Below are 14,473 nucleotides of genomic sequence, written 5' to 3'. Positions count from 1 at the left end.
AGAGGAATCCAAAACCATTGCTCAAAGCTCTGCTCTCCATGGCCACCTGATGCTGCAAGCTCACAGTGCCCACCTCTCTCCCCTTTGGGGCAACAAGACTGACAAAAGGCAAGAGGTGGCAGAGAGGGCACCCAAACACACCTCAAGGAGAGACTGAGTCCCACTCACCAGACCTTCGAACAAAGTTGAGGCTCACAGATACAGGAGGTCAGTTTGGGGACACACATCCCACATGTGGCAAAACCTGAAATCAAGTCCAGGTGTTTGGACTCCTCTTACAACTTGTTTTTTCACTTTGCCCTGTCGCCTCGCGGTAGAGAAATGCCCACTGCTGGTCACAGGAAGATGTGATGAGTCAAGAAGGCAAAGGTGTGAGGCAAGGAAAATGGAAAGAAGGATCCAAGATGACAGGAATTCTTTCTGGCAGGTATGCCTCTCTTTATAAGACTTTATAAACTTTTTATTGATGTGCTCTTATCACAAGCGTAGGCTTCCCAAGTGGGGCTAGTGGTAAAGAATCCCCCTCCAATATAAGAAACATAAGAGGTGTGAGTTTGATCCTTGAGTCAGGAAGATTCCTTGGAGTAGGAAATGGCAACCCACTCCAATATTCTTGTCTTGGAAATCCCATGGGCAGAGGAGCCTGGTGGGCTACAGTCCATGGTGTCGCAGAGTCAGACACGAGTGAGCACTCACTCATTCACTTATGACAAGTGCACTGCTGGATAAATGTTCCCAAAACTAAATGCACTCATAAACTAGAGGCAATCAAAAAGCAAAACATGATCACCCTCCAGAAACCGTCCTTACCTCCTCTCCCAGCCACAACCTTGCCCAAGGTAGTATCACTCTAATATTTAACACCATAGAGCGGTTTCATCTGCTGTTGTGACTTAGCTCATAGGAACCACACGATATGCCCTCTTTTGTGTCTGTCTTCTTTCATTTATCATCATCTCCATTTATCCTCATTTAGGGATGTGGCTATAGACTTTTCTATCTCGTTGCAGTATAGTATTTCACTGTAAATAAAACACAAACATAGAAAAGGTAAAATGTATCTGCTTACTATAAATGACCACTTGCAATTCCAAATATGTTTGATTGGCTCAATGCTTTTGTGCCTTCAAATTTTGCCCTGTGCCACCATCAGGCTTTTCTTAAAAGTGAAATCATCTCTGCATATTGTCAAGTGGATGCCATTCTAAGACTTTCCCTCCAAATTCTAGGCTGTAGTGGGGATGCTTTGTTTTTCCAGTAATTTTCTTATCCCTTAAAGGGATAAAATTCACTTGGATTTTTTTTCCCCCAGCTATCATCAGAGACGTGCTTAAACCTGAAAAGAATCATTGATTCCAAGGATGAGGAATAGATTTCAACTGTCCTGCCCCAACTCTCATCTACTGAAAATGGCATCCTGGACTCTGCAATGAGAGCTGGAGTCTCCCTCCTAGCTCAGCAGCTACGGTTGATTAGTAGTGTCTGCCACTGATGAGAGTAGAGGGGAATGGTTATTGTCTGATGTTTTGTTCGACTTTCATTATGCAGACAAGTATCTGGGCAAGTCAAGGAGTGAGCTGGGTGTGGACCCATTCTCTCAGTTTGTCACTGCAAAATCATTGAAATTGTTGATTTGTTATATGGCACAATGAAGAATTGTTAAAACCTATTAGGGAAAGATTTTGGAGGCATGAACTATCCTTTCTTCTAAGAGAAGTTTCATCAGGAAATAGAACAAAAGAAGAGGGGGAACCTGCAGACTGGTACCTCGGCTGCCCCTTTGCTACCCTCCCTCCCCATTCATCAGTGCCCGTGTCCAGCCTGGCTGCTCTCGAAGGGCAGCCAAGCTCTGTGGCCCAGGGCCAGAGACCAAATCACTGCCTCCCGCACTTAAGAAAACACTCTCCTGTCTCCATCAATCAGTGGGCTCCCACTCAGAGCCCCTCCGCCATCCCCTCCCCAGAAAGGCCCAGATGTTTTATTTATGGGCTGGTCTCTTTAGGAGGGAGCCGAGTCAGACACATATCTTGCTTCCTATTATTCATGAGCTTTAGGTAGAGGGAGGCTACAGAGGCAGATGAGAGAAGCCTTCAATCAAATCTTGATGAAATAAACTAATTAAGGAGATTACACCTCCATAATGATGTTAATTGTGCAGACAGGAAATCACAGGCTTCCTGGCCAATTCTGGTGCTGCCTCCACAAAGGCATCCTTCAGCATCTTTAGAAATCAGTGGTGGTCCCTGCCTGTGTGTGCAGGGGCTGAGCCCCTGCCTGGAGGCCAGGGCTTTCCTCCATGAAGACCAAAAGCCTTGGTTCTGAAATTCTCTCACTCATCCTGTTGTAAGGAATCGGAGTGTGTTCAGGGCCCTAGAGAAGACTGATTTATTACTGTTGTCCTCATCATTGTTAATCAGCTAGAAGTAGAGTGTCAGATGACATGTAAGAGTCAGGCTTATAGGAAGCACCCCAAAGCAGACAAAGTGTTTCAAACCTCACTTACCAGTTCTTGCCCAGCCCAGTCCCCACTCCAAGGCCTATTGTAGCTAAAAGGTGTCCATACAAATTCCCTAGGTGGGGGATCAAAATAAAACCTATTCACTCATTCATTCATGCATCCATTCATTCACTGCTTTATTCAACAAATATTTATTTGAAGGCTACTCCATGCCAGACCTCATTCATAGGAGTGAACAAAACAGTGCTCTCACCTCTGCAGATCTTACACTTAATGAAGGGGAGAGAAAAGAAGCACACAGGTACCTGAGTCATGAGCTGGAGAGAGTTAAGTGTTACAGAGAAAAGCAAAGATGAGAGAGAGGCAGTTAGCAATCAAGGATATGAAGAGGAGCCTGGCAATATTTTACTAGAGGCTCTCAGAAGTTTCCCTGCAAAGATGAAGTCTGCACCAGCCATGGGGTGAGGAGGCTTCGGGACAGAGGGACAGCATGCATAGGTACCTCAAGCCAGAATGGAGCTGTGTGAGTCAAGATCATCACAGGTTAATACAGAAGTGGTGACACGCAGTTGCGGGTGATAACTTAATAAACATCTTCCTCTCCCAACGGGCTGGTAGATTCATGTGGGCAAAGTCTGTTTTGTCCTTTTTCATTCCCCTCATTCTTATAGGGAAAAGAGTGTTTTAGCACATTACCTGGCATATGGTAGGTGTTCAATACATGCTTGTTGATTGAATGAATCATTGAGGGCTCCCTGTGCAAACGTAAGGATGGAGACAGATGCTGAAAGGCAGAGGCTGAGTTGTGGGCTCACATGGGCAGAGTTAGAAGGTAAATGTCCCAGTGCCTCTTCTAGGCCCTGGCCCAGGGAGCAGAGAAGCCTCCTTGTCTATCTCATCTAGTCTCCTTAGCATCTTGCCAGCCTTAGTGCTCGAGATGGCAACCTTGAACACGAAGCAGCTGGCTGAGGAGAGAACCATAGTGGTATTCTTCTTACCTGAGGCAACTGCTAACATCAACCCTGAAAAGGCATAAAGGACAGAATTCTACGTGTATCAAATTGATGGTAATACGACCACCCAGGAAGTGTATGTTGCATGCAAAGAGTATACATGTGTAAAATACAGCCTGGAGTGCTGCAGTCCATGGGATCACAAAGAGTCAGACACAACTGAGTGACTGAACTGAACTGAAAGTATGCTTTAAAATGCAAATAAAGCAACTATGAAGTGCCACCATTAACTATTAAGTTAGTGAAAATACAAAATAAAATATTTACACTCCATGCTGGAAAGGAGGCTACGAAACTGTCATCAATTACTGGTAGGCAGAGTATATTTTAGCAACATTTTTTCAGAAACAAAACTAGGCAATAGATTTCCAGACAAATAAAAAAGAGTTTATGTATTTAACTCGGTGGTAATTCTAAGAATGTACTCAAAGTAAAATTCCTAAATATAGAAAGGCTATATGTTTGAAGATACCAGTATTATTTATAACACTGAAGAAAACATGCAAGCTACCTAAATATCCAAAAATAGGGATATGGCTAATTTAATTTAGGTTTATATTTATAGTCATTGGAATTGTGTGCAGTGACCACAGTGAACATTTTCTAGTTGAAATGGGAACACACACACATGCTTATAAAACAAGTGAAAGTGTTAGGCACTCAGTCCTGTCCAGCTCTTTGAGACCCTGTGGACTATAGGCTTTATATATAAAGGCTTTTATATATAGCCTTTATATATAAAAGCTCCCTGTGGAACCTGCCAGGCTCCCTTGTCCATGGAGCTCTCCAGGCAAGCATACTGGAGTGGGTAGCCATTCCCTTCTCCAGGGGTCTTCCCCATCCAGGGAGTGAACCCCTGCCTCTTGCATTATAGGCAGATTCTTTACCAGCTGAGCCACAAGGGAAGCCCAAGGATACTGGAGTGGGTAGCCTATCTCTTCTCCAGCAGATCTTCCTGACCCAGGAATCGAACCAGGTCTCCTGCATTGCAGGTGGATTCTTTACCAACTAGCTATCAGGGAGCCCTTAACATAGATGTCCATACCAAAAAATGCTGGATAATTTTCATTCAATAAGGCCAAAAAGTTACACTTTTAAACTGCTTCTCGGGTGATTTTGACATCAGCCAGCGCTGATAAACAGGAACAGAAGTAGCAGAACAATCAGTGGGAATCCAGGTGCTTCAAATCTTCTAGCAAGGGTGCAATTTACTCAGTGGTGACCAGGCACCAGACGCTATTCCAGATGCTTTGTGTGTGGATTGTTCATATTTTCCTTCTACTCACCTGGAGGTAGGAACCACTGTGATCCCATTTTACAGATGAGGAGACCGAAGCATGGGGCTTCCCAGGTGGCCTTAGTGGTAAAAAACCCACCTGCCAATGCAGGAGACACAGGAGACTCGGGTTCAATCCCTGGGTTGGGAAGATTCCCTGAAGAAAAAAAAAAATGGCAACCCACTCTAGTATTTTTGCCTGGAGAATCCCTTGGACAGAGGAGCCTGGTGGGCTACAGTCTATAGGGTCACACACAGTCAGACACAACTAAAGCAGCTTAGCATGCACACACACAGACACAAGCATAAGGCAGCACAGAAATTTGCAAAGTATAGATGCTTACAGCCACTTGTACAACTGGACCTCCCTTCACTGAGGACTTGGCCATACCAGGGATGTTCCAGGTACCCATGAGTAAATCCAACGGCGACGACTGCATTTCGAGCAGCCATTTCCACAGGTCTGGACACTTACCCCATTGCACCTTTCCTCTGGACATGGCCCCTTCCCTGATCTGACTTATATCCTCCCCTTATCTAGCCTCCACACAGGTCCATTGGAGTCTGACTGACAAGGGAAGAATAACTCACACAGTGGACCCTTAGAGGGAAGGGCCTGCAGGGATTGTGGACCCTGGGGTGTGGAGGAAGGATCCTCGGCCATGTGCCGAGTTCATAGCAGCCAGGGTGACATGCCTTCCTGGACCAGACGGCTCTCAGCCGCTGAAGATTGATTACATGCAAACAGTTTTCGTAGCAATCGGCACTTGCTTTAACAAAATCCAATGCAGCCCAAGTCAGGCTAATTGTTTCAGAGCACAAGCCACACGCTCTTGGTGACCTAGCAGCCCCATGAAGCCCCCAAGGTGGTTTTGAGCTATGGGCAGCTTTTTGTCACTCACATCATAGGATTTGCTCAGCAAGAACAGGAGAGGGGGGCTTTTAAGGTTTCCAATCCAGGTCACAGACCTGTTTCACATAAGGAGTGCCTCTTACTCATTCATTAGGCACAATCAGTAGAAATAAAATGACCTCTCTCTATGGGCCTGACATAGCAATGGGCATCAGGGCAAAAATAAGGGCAAAACTAGACTGGTTCTTGCCATCCTGGATCTCACAGTTGGTTTGGAGGATACAGGCAGCAATTTAAAAATCACGTGAGAAATGTATGTTTATAGCCAGGGGAAAGTGCTATACAACACTGTGAGCATTTAACAGGGTTTTCTGGCCAGTTGAGGGTTTCCCAGCTGGCTCAGATGATAAAGAGTCTGATTGCAATGCAGGAGACCTGGGTTCAATCCCTGGCTCAGAAAGAACACCTGGAGAAGGAAACGGCAACCCACTCTAGTATTCTTTCCTGGAGCATCCCGTGGACAGAGGAGCCTGGCAGACTACAGTCCATGGGGTCGCAAAGAGTCGGACACAACTGAGTGACTTCACTCACTCTGGGCAGTTGGGAGGAGGGGTTACCTGATGAGATCTGAAGGATGCACAAGACAATGACCAGAGGAAGGGAGAGAAGAAGTATGGTCCTTTCTAGAAATGTGAAAATATCCAGCTGAACTTAGAAAAGTCCTAGTTGACAGGGAAAGTGGAATTGGAGCGTTCACAGGACCCTGTCACGAGGGGAGCTTGTAATTGTTGCAGATGATCCAAAGTTCTCACAGTGGGGTTTAAGCTGGGAATGACATAATCAAATTTGCATTTTGGAAAAGATGGCTCTGGCTGCTTTTCAGGGAATGAACCTAGGGTGGGGACAGGAAGGACAAGGGACAGAAATAGGAGGCTGAATTCCTCTTTCAGCCTCTGGAGAAGGAAACCTGGGCCACAAAGAAAAGTGGGGATACGGAGAGAAGTAAATGACGTTAAGAGATCAGTGGACTCGGTTGGGAATTAGAGTGAAGAAGGAAGTGTGTCATCTCCAGAGATTACAGTCTACCTCACATGGAGCCCCACCAGAGTAAGTACTCACTAGATCTTTAATGCGAAGAACCCACTCCAGTACTCTTGCCTGGAAAATCCCATGGCCGGAGGAGCCTGGTGGGCTGCAGTCCATGGGGTCCCTAAGAGTCAGACACGACTGAGTGACTTCACTTTCACTTTCCACTTTCATGCATTGGAGAAGGAAACGGCAACCCACTCCAGTGTTCTTGCCTGGAGAATCCCAGGGACGGGGGAGCCTGGTGGGCTGCTGTCTATGGGGTCACACAGAGTCAGACATGACTGAAGCAACTTAGCAGCAGCAGCAGCAGATCTTTAATGACTGGCTTCTATGTGATTGTCTTTTCTTTGAACTTCAGAAACCTTGGGAAGAAAGTTCCAGAAGATTGGCCTCAATAGTCAAGACTCGAAAGTAATTCCTGGTGTTCATTAGCCTTCACACCACTTTTTGGTCCAGAGGTATTGAGAGAGGGAAGGGGTTGGTTCAAAACAAAAAGAACCTGTCAACTAAAAAGATACACAATCTGAGAGTTGCAAGTTAAGTTTTATTTGGGGCAAAATAAGGACTCAGCACCTCAGATAGCTCTAAGAGACTGCTCCAAAGAAGTAATGTGTTCAGTCACTTCAGTCATGTGCAACCCTATGGACTATAGCCCTCCAGGTTCCTCTGTCCATGGGATTATCCAGGCAAGAGTACTGGCGTGGGTTGCCATTCCCTTCTCCAGGAGATCTTCCCGGCCCAGGGATTGAACTTGGGTCTCCTGCATAGCAGGCAGATTCTTTACCCTCTGAGCCACCACATGCCAAATTGTAGCTGATAAACCTTTCCATATCCTGCAGAAATTGGCTGGTGGTCTGTGCTGTGGGGTGAACTGTTCTCTATTGGAAGTGCAGAAGCCCCAGAACTGAGTCACTGGGGTGGATGTCAGAGGTGGGTCTAGCTGTGTCACTAACTCGTCGTGGTTGGAGCTGTGTCAAAGTGACCGGTTTTGAACCTGGCACTTCAGGTAGAAGGCTTTCTGCCCAGGGTCCTCAGAGTCACTTAACAGCCCCAAGCTCCCTGTACCAAGCCAACCCCGAGGGCTCTGGGGGCTTGTAAAGAATAAGCAAGCACACAAACTCCAGAATTAACAAGGCTGCAGAAGGCCAAGGAAAAGGCAACTGGAGCTCCGGCTGCCCCGAAACAGAGGAAACTGCAACCCTGACCTAAAGGCCTCGAGTCTGCCTTGGAAACCGAGCCCCAGGGGCTGCTCAGAATGAAAGCCTGTCCCAAGCTTTGAAAAGAGCTCCAGAGTTCACATTTCCCCACAGCCAGCAGCAGTCCCAGTCATCAAGAACAATGGAAACAGGGCTGGCTCACCAGACAGAATGAACCCCAGGGAAAAGGCCACGTGACAAATCCATCCCCTTTGCGCACCTGCAGAAGGGCAGCCTCCCTGGCTCCACCCCGCCAGCTCCTCCAAGCTCCACTCCAAGCCCTGCCACGAGATCCCAGGAAGATTTCCATCCAAGACTTTCAATGTCACCACAGCTAGGTGCTGGCATCTTGACAATCAGGGATGTCCCTATAAGGATGTGTGTTTAAAAATGCAGATTCCCAGATGGGACTTGCCAGAGAGCCAACTCTAAGCTGGAACCCAGGAATTTTCATTTTTAATAGGACACCATCTCTAGTCTGTGGGTCACTGCTCTGAGAAATATTTTTGAAGAGTCTGGAAGCATTTTTTAACCTGGTACAGAATTCTTTCCGCGCGCATCACTCAGCCACGATGGATTCCAGAGAGAAGTATTCTGGAAGGTTGACAGACATATGGACCAGTGGCTCCTCCCTCCTTCTGACCTTTCCAAAAGTCTTCTAGTGGTAGCTTGTTAGTTCTGAATTCCTTACCAAGACCTCTTGTTTAAGATAACTCATGCAAGTGGTTGCTATGGTGCTTGGCCAGGTGGGCAGCTTCAGACAGTAGTTCCCCTAATAGAGGGAGCATTCGCTAGGTTTTAAGAACAAGCACATCAGACCTTCTGGTGCTGCATCTCGGTTCTGCCCTTCATTTCTGTGGGACCCTAAAGACATTGTCTGCCTATAATGCAGGAGACCCGGGTTCGATCCCTGGGTCAGGAAGATCCCCTGGAGAAGGGAATGGCAACCAACTCCAGTATTCTTGCCTGGAGAATCCTAGGGACAGAGGAGCCTGGAGAGCTATAGTCCATGGGGTCACAAAGAGTCGGATAAGACTGAGCAACTAAGTGGCGGCCAGTGCAGGAGACATAAGAGTCGGGGGTTCCATTCCTAGTTTAAGAAGATCCCCTGGAGAAGGGAATGGCAACCCACTCCAATAATCTCGCCTGGAGAATTCCATGGACAGAGGAGCCTTATGGGCTACAGACCATGGGGTCAGACATGACTGAGTGACTAACACTTTGACTTCAAGGATTTGACAGATGCTTAAAAGAGGTAGGGAGGAGTTGAAAGAGAGAATGAATGAATGAATGAATGACAATCCTTAAGGATGCTGGAGGAGGATCTTCATTTGGGGCACCTGGTATAAACACTTTAGCATCATTATTCCAGATCAAAATTACATTTTCCAAGTGGAGCTTAGGCTATGTTTTTCAGGCCTTTCATTTGCCAAAGTGCACAGAGGTCACTGAGTTGGCTGATTCAGGAAGCCTTTACCGTATTTCAAGCAAAAGACTTGCCATAAGTTCCCAAGCCACCATGGACCCCGCCTGTCTCAGTTTCCTGCCATTGACAATTAAGTGGGCATTGTTAATTAAACTATCATCACACTTAATTGAGAGTCAGATAACTGTGATTTTAATGAACTTGGATTGCTTTGGGTAAGACTATGCACTGGTTGGAGGAAAAACCTTCTTGCTATATTGCTACTGGAATTCAATTGTATCTGTTGGAGTAGATGACAGTAACATCACCAATACCCTGGACTTTTGTTCTAAGGAAGTGAAGTGGATTTAGCATGAAGGTGGGAGTTAGTTATCCAGAACCTATGTGGTTGAGATGGAGGGGAGGGGTTGTTCAGAGGCCTGAACTTCAGACTGAATAAAGAATTCTGAATTTTCTAGCAATCCATAGTAGCCCTCCAACCAGACCCAAACTCAGTCACGTCATAAATGCCAGTATAAAACATGTCAAAGTCTAGGTTCGTGGATAAATGAATGAATGAATTCATTAATGTCAGTTGCCCATTCTAAAAGCACAACTGCATTATTCTGTCAGGAATGACAGAGGAAAAGACCTAGTGGAGGGATCTGGAGTCAAAGCCAATGAATGATAAAGCAGGGGCCGGGGAAGGTTCTGTAATGAGCCAGAAATTAAATATTTTAGGTTTCACGGGTCTTATGATTTAATCAACTCTGCTGTTATAACACAGTCTTAAATAAATGGATATAGCTGTGTTCCTATAAACCTTTATCAACAAAAACAGGCAGTGAGCTGGATTTGGTGGCCAGAGGTTGTAGTTTAAACAAAGGTAATTTCATTGAGGATACCTAGTAGAAATAGGCAAGATTATTTAACACTTACACATGGAATAGCAATCAGTGCTTAACTAAAGAACAGATCAAAATGATTTGCAATTTTTCATCAATAAACAGATAAATAATGTTACAGGTGTGTTTTTTTCTATTTTAAATTAAAAAAAAAAAAAACTTTTTACAAAGAAAATTCAGAAGCAGAGAGGGAGAAAGAGCTTTCATCAGAGAAAACACAAATATTGAGTTGGCTAAAAAGTTTGTTTGGGTTTTCCTATAACATGGTATGGAAAAACCCAAATGAACTTTTTGGCCTAGCCAATACAAATTACCCTTTTGAAGTATTTCCTTCCAACCAGATTTCAGTGAAGACTTAATATCATTGTCATCATGTCACCATTTAAACATGTTTCTTTTACTTAATGTCATATTTCAAGCATTTCAAAGTTGCTTTATAATGTGCAAGGTCATTCTTTTAAGTATCTGTATAATACTCTATTTTATTAATATTCTATAGTTGTTAACTAAATCATTCCTCTAATGGACATTTTGCTTAATTTCTGTTCTTGTACCACTATGACATCATGATGGTAACAACTTTGTCCGCATTTTGGAGTTGTTTTCAGGGTAGTTTCCTTGAAGTTGAATTACAGAGTCAAAGCATCCAAATATGTTAATAGATACAGATAAAAATGCAAAAATTTCCCCAAAAGTATATGCTAATAGAATCTGTAAATAGCAGTGATCTAGAGTGCTACCCCAAATGGAGTATCTATAGTCATAAAAATCATTCTCTTTAATAGTTTTGAACATACCCGCTATGAGATCCAGGCCTCTTTCGAAGCAGAGACGTCAGTTAACTGTTTTGGAAGAAATGGTAAATGCAGACTTTACTTAGAATCCATCGTAAATTAAATCCATCAGTCCACAGATGTTAGCGAGTGCCTGGCCTCTGCAATACCTCTCCACCGTCTTGCCCTCACCACATAGAGACAGAAAAAGTGAAGTCGCTCAGTCATGTCCGACTCTTTGGGACCCCATGGACTGTATGTAGCCCATCAGGCTCCTCCGTCCATGGGATTCTCCAGGCAATAATACTGGAGTGGGTTGCCATTTCCTTTCCAGGGGATCTTCCCGACCCAAGGATTGAACCCAGGTCTCTCTCATTGCAGGCAGACGCTATAACCTCTGGGCCACCATGGCTCAGATGGTAAAGCGTCTGCCTACAATGTGGGAGACCTGGGTCTGATCCCTGGGTCAGGAAGATCTCCTGGAGAAGGGAATGGCAACCCACTCCCGTATTCTTGCCTCTCACCCACAAAAAAAGGGGCTCAAAGAAATAGAGACAGAAGTGAACCCCTAATCCAAAACTGAATCCAAGAAGAGTTTGGCAGGGAGTCATGGGCAAGAAAAAGGTCTGGAAGTCATCTTACTCCCAGCCTAATTCTCAGTTCATTTCAGTTAAGTGGCTCAGTCGTGTCCGACTCTTTGCCACCCCATGAATCACAGCACACCAGGCCTCCCTGTCCATCACCAACTCCCGAAGTTTGCTCAGACTCTTGTCCATCGAGTCAGTGATGCCATCCAGCCATCTCATCCTCTGTCTTCCCCTTCTCCTCCTACCCCCAATCCCTCCCAGCATCAGAGTCTTTTCCAGTGAGTCAACTCTTCGCATGAGGTGGCCAAAGTACTGGACTTTAGCATCATTCCTTCCAAAGAAATCCCAGGGCTGATCTCCTTCAGAATGGACTAGTTGGATCTCCTTGTAGTACAAGGGACTCTCAAGAGTCTTCTCCAACACCACAGTTCAAAAGCATCAATTCTTCTGCACTCAGCTTTCTTCACAGTCCAACTCTCACATCCATACATGACCACTGGAAGAACCATAGCCTTGACTAGACGGACCTTTGTTGGCAACGTACTGTCTCTGCTTTTCAATAAGCTATCCAGGTTGATCATAACTTTTCTTCCAAGGAGTAAGTGTCTTTTAATTTCATGGCTGCAGTCACCATCTGCAGTGATTTTGGAGCCCAAAAAATAAAGTCTGACACTGTTTCCACTGTTTCCCCATCTATTTCCCATGAAGCAATGGGACCGGATGCCATGATCTTTGTTTTCTGAATGTTGAGCTTTAAGCCAACTTTTTCACTCTCTACTTTCACTTTCATCAAGAGGCATTTTAGTTCCTCTTCACTTTTTGCCATAAGGGTGGTGTCATCTGCATTTCTGAACTTATTGATATTTCTCCGGGCAATCTTGATTCCAGCTTGTGTTTCTTCCAGTCCAGCATTTCTCATGATGTACTCTGCATAGAAGTTAAATAAGCAGGGTGACAATATACAGCCTTGATGTACTCCTTTTCCTATTTGGAACCAGTCTGTTGTTCCATGTCCAGTTCTAACTGTTGCTTCCTGACCTGCATATAGGTTTCTCAAGAGGCAGGTCAGGTGCTCTGGTATTCCCATCTCTTTCAGAATTTTCCACAGTTTATTGTGATCCACACAGTCAAAGGCTTTGGTGTAGTCAATAAAGCAGAAATAGATGTTTTTCTGGAACTCTCTTGCTTTTTCAATGATCCAGCAGATATTGACAATTTGATCTGTGGTTCCTCTGCCTTTTCTAAAACCAGCTTGAACATCAGGAAGTTCACGGTTCACGTATTGCTGAAGCCTGGCTTGGAGAATTGTGAGCATTACTTTACTAGCGTGTGAGATGAGTGCAGCTGTGTGGTAGTTTGAGCATTCTTTGGCATTGCCTTTCTTTGGGATTGGAATGAAAACTGACCTTTTCCAGTCCTGTGGCAACTGCTGAGTTTTCCAAATTTGCTGGCATATTGAGTGCAGCACTTTCACAGCCTAATTCTAGATCTGAGAAAACACTAAAATACAGGCACCACGCATTGTGAATCAAAATTCTAGCTGGGGGCATGTCATCATTTCCCAAGGCTGCTGAGACAAAGTGTCACAGACAGGGAGGTTTAAAACAAGTGAAATTTACTCCTTCACAGTTCAGGACACAAGAAGCCTGAAGTCAAAGAATCCGCAGGAAGAATCTGAAAACTCTAGAGCAAAGTCCTTGCTTGCATCCCCTGGCTTCCAGTGGTTGTCAGCAGTCCTTGGCTTGCAGCTTCATCTTTCCCACACCTGTCTCCACCTTTGCGTGGTCTTCTCCCGCTGTGCCTGTCTCTCAACATCTTTGTGTTTTCATATGATCTTTTTATAAGGATAATTGTCATTGGATTTGGGGCTTACCCCAATCCAGTATACTGCCATCTTGATTATATCTGCAAACATCCTATTTCCAAATAAGATCACCTTCACAAGTGCTGGAGATTAGGACTTGGACATATCTTTGGGGGGCATACAAGTAACCCACAATTGGGGGAAACAAGAAAGTGGATACCATTAAGACTTTCTTGGGAAATTGGGAGTTCTAGTTATTGTACCTTCATAGCACCAGGCTTCATCAAATCCCAAGCTCATCCCTCAAGGAGAATCAGACGATGTGCCTGGGGGTGGGGATGAAGTAGTCACATCTTCTAGGATACTTTCCTTGACATTTCCTGCACTTCATGTGTGTCTCCCATAATGAAAGCATGGCCCTGAACTGTCATGATTTCTTGTGCATTTATAGACGTTGAGTTCCCTGAGGACAGAGGGTAGGGTATTCTTCATTTTGCCAAGCCCTGGTTAGCTGGCACATAGTAGGTACCCAGCAAACTTAGGTTGGGTGGATAGAGGGTGATCAAGCATTCTGCAACATCAGTTTGGACTTATTTTTCTTTAATCGCCTTTGTGTCCTACCAGCACTAGACCAACTGCAAACCGGAGAATTAAGTTCATTAATATTCATTATTCCAGCACCCCCATCACCATCCCTTTGTTTTCTGCAATAGCTTCTTAGCCTGCAGTCAAATGAGCTCAGGGAAAATGATGTGACTTGGCTTTGCAGATAGATTCCTCCGGCTGCCAGAATGGATTTAGCAGACTCGGAACTGGGTCCATCACTCCTTCCAGGACTGCCTCGGTGCACACAAAGTGCTGCGACGTCCCTGAGCTAGGAGGGGCCATTCCAAGGCTCTGATGGATTTGACTGCTTTATGCACTGACTTAAGATCTCATTTCCTGCCACATTCACAAGTGCTTTCTGGGCTGCTGCAGGAAAACCCCTCATGTTAGTTTTGTGTTGCCCCTACCTCCATCCATCTCCACTGGGGCCAAGATTGCAGAGCTCTGAGTTTCTCATCTGAGGGAAAAAAAAAAAAAAAAAAGCCTCAGAAAGATCAAATGATTTAAG

At 45.0% G+C, this 14,473-nt stretch overlaps 1 long non-coding RNA gene across 1 annotated transcript; it reads right to left on the bottom strand.

The window, feature by feature from the left end:
• Positions 1–818: 818 nt before the first annotated feature.
• Positions 819–14,422, bottom strand: LOC139186407 (uncharacterized). Its single transcript, XR_011569951.1, has 3 exons — positions 14,373–14,422; positions 10,993–11,037; positions 819–1,022 (listed from the first exon to the last, which is right to left on the bottom strand). It is a non-coding gene; the product is annotated as an uncharacterized lncRNA (long non-coding RNA).
• Between the last annotated feature and the right edge of the window lie 51 nt (positions 14,423–14,473).

Source organism: Bos indicus, chromosome 13 (assembly GCF_029378745.1).
Source record: "Bos indicus isolate NIAB-ARS_2022 breed Sahiwal x Tharparkar chromosome 13, NIAB-ARS_B.indTharparkar_mat_pri_1.0, whole genome shotgun sequence".
Lineage (NCBI taxonomy): Eukaryota > Metazoa > Chordata > Mammalia > Artiodactyla > Bovidae > Bos > Bos indicus.
This window is presented reverse-complemented; position numbering and strand designations above follow the sequence as displayed.